Here is an 8,229-nt window from a genome sequence, read left to right as displayed (position 1 = left end):
CTTCCAAGAATTTAGAAATCTCATCCTGAATGATGGATCCTAGAATTTAACCTACAACCGAGGTTAAGCTAACCAGCCGATAATTTTCCATCTTTTATCTTGATCTTTTCTTGAACAAGGGGTTTACAACAGTGATTTTCCAATCATCTGGGAATTTCCCTGACTCCAGTGATTTTTGAAAGATTAAAAATAGCCTCTACTATTTCCTCAGCCACCTCCCTCAGAACTCTCGGATGTAGACCATCAGGGCTGGGAGATTTATCAATTTTTAGACCTTTTAGCTTTTCAAGCACTTCCTCTTTTGTAATGGCTACCATATTCAAATCTGCCCCCGACTCTCCTTAATTGTTAGGATAATGCTCATGTCTTCCACTGTGAAGACTGACACAAAGTATTTACCAAGTTCTTCAGCCATTTCCTTATCTCCCTTCACGAACCTTCCTGCATCAATTTGGAACGGCCCAATTTCTACTTTTGCCTCTCATTTGTTTCTTATGTATTGAAAGAAACTTTAACAATCATTTCTAATATTACTGGCGAGCTTACCTTCATATTTGATCCTCTCCTTCCTATTTCTATTTCTTTGTTATCCTCTGTTTATTTTTGTCGGCTTCCCAATCTTCTGATTTCCCAGTGCTCTTGGCCACTTTGTAGGCTCTCTCTTTCCCTATGATACATTTCCTGACTTCCTTTGTCAGCCCTGGCTGTTTACTTCCCGCCCCCTGACGGATAATGTTTCTGCCAAGAGAAGACTGAGGGAGTTTGGGATCCAGTACTCTCTGAGGTATCCGGCGGTGCTCCGATAACCTTACATGGATCCGTACATCTCTTTGATACATCGGAGAAGGCAAGAGACTTTGTGGACAAATTAACCGAATCTGAACAATTTAGTATCTACAAATAGTGTTGTTTGGTTATGACTTTGTTGTTTTTTAAAAAACCGAGGAAGTCCAGTTGGAGCTTTCTTTTCCTTGTTTTCCCGATTGGGTAATAATCTGGTTTAAACTGTGTTTGGTGGTGGTTGAGATGTGTACTTTCAATTTCTAAGTGAAGTTATGCCAGAGGATGGGTGGGGTATTTACCCCATCGATCTTAAATGTTTTTTATCTTTATTTATATTGCTATTCTATGGTATATTTACTTTCTATTCTGCTTGTGTTTGTGCAACGGCTCGAGCTAGAAGGAGGGAAACTGGTTGGGATGGCTAGATGCTCACTTATGGGCAGTTTGGGATGGGTAGTTGCCCCCTTTGGGCAGGAGGTGAGTTCCCCTATTCAGCGCCATTGGCACTTTATATGGTGGTTTGTATTGCTTTTAATCTTTGATAGTTTTGGAGGTTTGTTAAATGTCGTGGTTTCAGTTTATGTAGTTTTTAGATTTGATGGAGCATATGACACTAAGGCTCAGTGATTTGTGGTTCGAGTTCCTCCTCTCTGGAATTTAAATGTTACTGCAGAAGGTTATGGCTAATGACTTGATTAAATGGTGAACCTGGAATATCAAGGGAAGTCACTCACCAATTAAGAGGAATAAGGTACTTTTGAGTCTTAGAAAGGAGAAAGTGGATGTTCCTTTGTTACAGGAGATGCACTTGGATGACAGGGAGCATTTGAAACTACAGCAGAATGGCCTTGATCGGGTTTACTTCACATCATTTAATCCCAGAAAGAGGGGAGTGGCTGTATTGGTGAGGGGGAATCTCCCATTTAAGTTACTAGAGTGTGTTAAAGACACACACAGAGGAGGTTTGTAACTCTTATAGCCTTGATAAATGGTGAAGAATATGGTGTTTAAATGTTTTTTGCCTTCCAGCCCAGCCCCTCAACTTTTTGTTTTCTAAATTGATCAGTCTGGAGTCCTGGCATATCATTATAGGGGGAGATTTTAACTGTCTCATGTATCCCACAGTACAGAGGTTGCCCAAAGCCACCACCCCCGATATCCTCTGTACAAACTAAACAATGAGTGGATCTGTGTGTGGAGTGAGGGTTGGTGGACATCTGGAGGTGTCTCCACCCTACAGGCAGGGATTTTACGGTTTTTCCCAATACACACAGATGTCACACCAGGATTGATTTTTTTCCAATCCCCGTGGCAACCCTGGACTTGGTGGCAGCTTGTACGATCGGTAATATTACCATCTCTGATCACACTCCAGTGTACCTGTTGGTTAAGATTAAGGACGTTACAGTGGGTCCAAGGCACTGGCAAATGGATCTCTTCATCATCAAGGATAATACGTTTGTGGAGCATTTCTCTCGGGAATTTTGGGCGTTCCTAGACAATAAATCACGCTCGGTTAGTAGCCCATCCTTCCTTTCGGAAATTGACAAAGCCTATGCCAGTGGGTCAGTTATTTCCTACTCTGCCAGTAGGAGGCGGAAGAAGGGTGAGCAGCAATGTCTCCTCGAAGCACGGTTGAAGGCAGCTGAGAAGGCCTACTTTGATAGGCCCTCATTGGTCAAGTTACAGAGGATTACGGCACTGCGGTCTGCATTGAATTCTGTGCTCACGCAGACAGCAAAGAATGAGCTTAATTTTGCAAAGCAAAGGTTATATGATCATGGAGACAGGCCTGGTAAATACTTAGCATATCTCGCTCGGAAAAGGAGCACCCCTCAAGCCATTACGGTGATTAGGGAAGGGTCTGGGAACCGAATGTGTGACTCCAAAAAGATTAATGTGTCATTCCAGAGAATTTTCTCTAAGTTATACCAATCTGAGGTTTGTGAGGCGGGGCGGGCCAAAATGAAGGCTTTATTCAAGGATCTGGAGCTCCTGGGTGTGACCCCTGAACAAGAGTCTTTTCTCAATGTCCCCTTATCAGAGCAAGAGGTGCAGGAGGCTGTGAAGCAGCTTCAGAATGGAAAGGCACCCGGTCCTGATGGACTTCCCAGTGAATTCTAGAAGGAATTTATAAACATATTGTCAGGCCCGATGTTCAACATGTTTAATGACTCATACAGCCATGTTTGTCTCCCGCCATCTCTGAGAGAGGGCAATATTTCGCTTATTCTTAAAAAAGGGAAGGTCCTGGGGGACTGTGCTTTGTACAGGCCCATTTCACTCTTAAATGTGGACTTTAAAATCCTCTCTAATACTCTTGTGTTCAGGTTGGAGACTGTGTTACCTTCTATTGTTAAAGAGGACCAGACGGACTTCATAAAGGGCCACAGATCCTCCAATAATGTTAGGAGGCTGCTTAATGTAATTCAAGTGTGTCAACAACAGTCAATATAGGGATTGGTGATTTCTCTAGATACAGAGAAGGCGCTTGACCGAGTTGAGAGGGCGTCTGGGATCTCCCAGACATTAAAAGCAACCAACAATCTTGTCCTCATTCTTTCATCAAATCCAGCAGTTTCAGTCCCTCGCCTGTTAGCATGCATCTGTGTGTTTGGCACCTTTTTGGGGGACAAGATTAATCTTGCAAAATCAGAGGCTATGCCTATGGGTGGTCTTATGAAAGTGTTAAGTCTTGTGGGTGAATATCGATTCCCATTTAAATGGTCACAGGGGGGTTTTGTGTATTTGAGCATGTTCATTACTCCAGTTCTGAATCGGCTGTTCAAAGACAATTTTGTTTAATTATTTGACAAAATCAAACAAGACCTTCAAAGATGGAGGCCCTTCTGGTCTCGTGGTTGGGTCGGATAGTACTTATTAAGATGAATATTCTCCCTCGTTTACTATCCCCTATATGGATGCTCCCCCTGATTTTCGATAAGCAAACATTCAGGAGACTGAACGGCTGGTTCAGCCCCTTTATTTGACATCGTCAGTGGCCCCTCATTAAATGAGCTAAACTGCGATTGTCTCACAGACTGGGGGGAGTGGATCTCCCAGACATTAAAAGCTACCAACTAAGCTCACTTTTATCCTACATGAGTGATTGGGCTTGTGGGGACCCTCTTTCAATATGGTTCGATATTGAAACCTCCCAGGCTAAGGTGACCCCTTACTCACTTGCTGTGTTTGGACAAAATGAGGACACTTCGGGAATATTGCCATAACCCAATAGTTATCGATACTGTTAAAGCACGGAGGGCAATTCAGCAGAGGGAAGGCAATCTTGGCAAGACATCTTCTCTTACACCGGGTATGCCGGGTTTTCAACCGGGGATGATAGATTCAGGATCCAAACATTGGGCAGTTAGGGGTGTGTGTTGCGTGGGTGATTTGTTTGAGGGAGACACAATGATGTCCTTCGATCAGTTAGCATGGAAACACGAGCTACCGAACAGGGACCTCTTTTGTTTATTTCAAGTTAGAGATTTTATTCAAAAAAAGACGACTTTTGACTGATCCCACCAACTCCGACATAGAGAGAGGGGTGATTTAGCCCCATATCCTGCACACCCCACAAAGTTCTGTATTTTTCTGACACAACATCCCACCAAACCCAACACAGACCAGGGGACATTTCCAGGGGAGATGAGAAATCGATTTGACATCAGACAAAGAAGATCAGTCGTGAAGACAAGGCTTAAAAGTTAGCCATCCCAGATGGGACATGAACCCATAATCCGAGGCTGAGGAGGCCAGTGCCTTATCCATTAGACCACTGGGGCCACATCTACCAAACTGAAATGGCAGCCTGTAAATACTGCACCCTGAACCTCTCATATTGTGTTCTTCTCTGAGTTTTATCCTCACACTGATTGGTTGTTCCCCCTTCCATCTCACGCTAAATCATTGACTGCTTGATAAAATTGATCTTACCTCCCATTTCGCCCCAAACGGACAGACAAGAAATCCATCAAACTCCAACTTTGCACAATTGCAGTCTGAGGAAAATGGTGCAGACAGGAAAATAGCAAAGGGCTCAATGTTATTTTGTGCAGCACCTTGAAGATATTTACAGTTAGTGGGGGAGGAGTAAGTGGAGATGTTGCAAACAGCTGCATTGAGGACAAATCAACAGAATCATAGCAGGCATTCAGCGCATTGTGGCTGTGCTGTCTCTTTCAGACAATTCACACCAAGATCTCCCAATTCCTGGAATTACCTTGTGCAAGTTTCTACTAAAGAGCATTTTCCATAATCTCGAAGCAGGCAAGTAATTTTTAACGGAGTAGTTGAAAAATCCAGTCAATTTGGATTGAGATGGAGTTGATATGGGATGTAAATCAGCCACCACAAAGATCAGGCTTCAAAAGTCAACACCCCAACAGGGATTTGAACCTCCAATTCACTCCATCAGAAGCTACAGTCTTACCCATTAAGCCACAAAAACTCAGTGACAGTACTCGATTGGGAATAGTTGATCTTAAACGAGTGCTAACGGCGAGCATATTCCAAGATCTGTCACGACACACTGAGAGATACACTAATGTTTCGGGCAGCTGCTGCCAAGTTGTACAGGGAAACAACACAGTCTAAGGTCTATCACAAATTATCACATCGTTCTTTAAATTCTCAGACCCTCTTGGTGCCTGACAATGAACAGAGATCGGTTTCTGCGCAAGTCCAAAATGCCTTTATTTTTCGTGACACAGAACTTTGAGAAATGTCAAAATTCCAGTGTTTTGTTGGTTCTTTTCTCTCTGCATAGACAGTGCTCAACTGGTTTAGAACCTTTGTCTGCATTTCTATTTGATTTTTTATGAATAAAGTATATTTTATAAATAAACAAAAATCTGGAGAGAGAGAAGATCTGCCCGAACTTGTGAGACCCCGCTTTGTGGAAGAGAGGCAGCCCTATATCGGGACAGGAAGGGGATTCCAATGGCTCAACATGTATTGTTCCAGTTAATACCCTCGCCTCCTTGACCACAAAGTGAAGTGGGAGATGGCACGGGGCAGGGTGACACTAGGCACACGGACACACAAGATGGCCGCTGAGCCATTAGTTGGCCACTTGGCACACAAGATGGCCGCCGGACCACAATATGGAGAGAGACAGCAGAGCAAACACAGACACTGCCTGGGGCCACCAGAATGCCAGCAAAATGCACTCACAAATGAGTTGATTATTTTAAGGCGGATGGGAGAGACAATACACATGAAGAACATACACTCCCCGCCAAAGGGTCTGGTCAGACAACACGTTTGATAGAAATGTTAGATACAGCCTCAATACAGAGTGATAATAGTCAGGGCTGCAGTAATCGGCCTTCTCAGGAAGAGCGATTAGCGCCCATTACTACAGCAACGGACTTCCGCGCAGATGCTGAAACTGACAACAACTGCACTGAAATTAACAAAGGCCACACTGGAACTGACAATAACTGCACCGAAACGATCAAGGATTCTGCAATGTTTACAATAAACAAGCCATGTTACAGAGACAATAACCTCATCACTGACCTATTATATCACAAAATGTATAACAGTATCTTGACCATGTGCTCCGGGTTGAGAGAAGAATCACAGCTGACCACTGTGCTGTTGGTGCTGCTCTCTCCCCGGAGCTCCGGGATTTCCTTGGACAATAAACTCTGTTGGTGAACCCCGACTCTGACTCAGGGCCTGGTGATTTTCAGCAGTTGCCTTCCCACAAATGTTTGTCCAATCTGTGGATGTGGCACTCCAAGTTCTCCAACGATGGCCTAACTACCTCACATCTCCATCATAGCCTCCTTGCAATTGTATTCAATACCTTGACTAAGAAAGGTAAGGGCCCAAATGCATAGCCACAGCCCCATCAGTTCCAACCTTGAACACCCAGATTTCAATCATTTCCATTGACATATTGGACCTTATCATAAATACCAAACATGCAGGTAATCTGGGGTTCAGCTGGTAATGTTGACAGAATATAGCTTAGACTGACACCAACACAACCAAAACAGAAGCTGCTTTGTCCATAGATTGGTAGCTCTATCCGTTGGCTCTATCCCAGTGACCTCATGGGTAAGGCACTAACTTCCTAAACCAGAGATTGTGCGTTCAAGTCTTATTTGGGGTTTTGATTTGTTGAAACCTTCACTGTGCAGCTGATCTTAATCTTGTATGGTCACAGGACCATGGCAACAAATTTGAAATTTGACCAGACAGAAAATTGGCCAAACTAAGTTAAACAGCAGCTATCGGCTCGAGACAACAGTGCAACTAAGATCAAAGAGCTACAAAGATTCAAGAAGAACCAGTTCCAACCAGACTGAGGGTTATATATTGCGAAGTGTCAGCCTGAGCCAATCCACTTTATAGCTCCTGGCATGACAACAGTGAAGGGTATTGGTGTGACCCCATTGGATGATGTGAACCCAGCTCATGACCGTATTGGCCAAAGCCACAGAAGATTCTGGAAGATCAGATACAGGAGAGGAGGAAAACACACCTGACCGCCAAACGCTGAGCAAAGCCTTCAGTGGGTCCTGCAGTGGAGATCTGACCATCTGCTCCAAAACTGTTCATAAAAGACTTCGCATGAGAAGGGCAGGCCATTCAGCCCATCACATCCACACTGACCCTCTGAAGAGCATCCCTTCCAGGCCCAACCCCTATCCTCTCACCCTGCATTCCCCAAAGCCAATCCACCGAACCTGCACATCTTTGGGCTGTGGGAGGAAACCAAAGCACCCGGAGTACCCCATGGAGGGAATGTGCAAACTCGGCACAAACAGACACCCAAGGGAGGAATCAAAGCCAGGTCCCTGATGCTGTGAGGCAGCAATGCTACCCACTGAGCCACCATGCCATCCCCAGGAGAATCTCAGCAGGTTTTCAGCCATTGTGACTGTGCTGTTTCTTTCAGGGAATTCACCTCAATCCTGCAAATCTTGTGCAAGAAGATGTTGGGCACCACTTCCCATCAACTGAATGCAGACATGGAGATTTTCCCAAAGTAAATTAGAAATCAAGTTGACAAAGGGCAGGTAACTGACACCCCAGATGGGACTTGAACCCACAACCCCTGGCTTAGAGGGCCAGTGCCATATCCACTAGGCCACTGGGGCCACGCAGCCAGATGGAAATCACAGCCTTTATGTACTGCACCCGACCTCTCATACTGTGTGTGTCTGAGTGTTGTACTCTCACTGATTGTTTTTGACCCCTTCCATCTCATGCTAAATTGTTGGCTGCTTGATAAATCAATCTCACGTCCCATTTGTCCCCAAACGGACAGATGAGAAATTAACCAAACTCCAATGTTGCACAACTCAAGTCTAAGGAATATGGAGCAGACAAGAAAATAGCAAAGGGCTCAATGTTATTTTGTGCAGCACCTTGAAGATATTTGCAGTTAGTGGGGAAGGAGTAAGTGGAGATGTTGCAAAAAGCTGC

At 44.4% G+C, this 8,229-nt stretch overlaps 1 non-coding gene across 1 annotated transcript; it reads right to left on the bottom strand.

The window, feature by feature from the left end:
• Positions 1-7,828: 7,828 nt before the first annotated feature.
• On the bottom strand, positions 7,829-7,901 carry trnar-ucu (transfer RNA arginine (anticodon UCU)). Its single transcript has one exon. It is a non-coding gene; the product is annotated as a tRNA-Arg (tRNA).
• Positions 7,902-8,229: the final 328 nt, after the last annotated feature.

This window comes from Chiloscyllium punctatum, chromosome 18 (assembly GCF_047496795.1).
Source record: "Chiloscyllium punctatum isolate Juve2018m chromosome 18, sChiPun1.3, whole genome shotgun sequence".
NCBI lineage: Eukaryota > Metazoa > Chordata > Chondrichthyes > Orectolobiformes > Hemiscylliidae > Chiloscyllium > Chiloscyllium punctatum.
The sequence above is the reverse complement of the archived record's forward strand: the minus strand, read 5'-3'. Positions and strand labels throughout refer to the sequence as shown.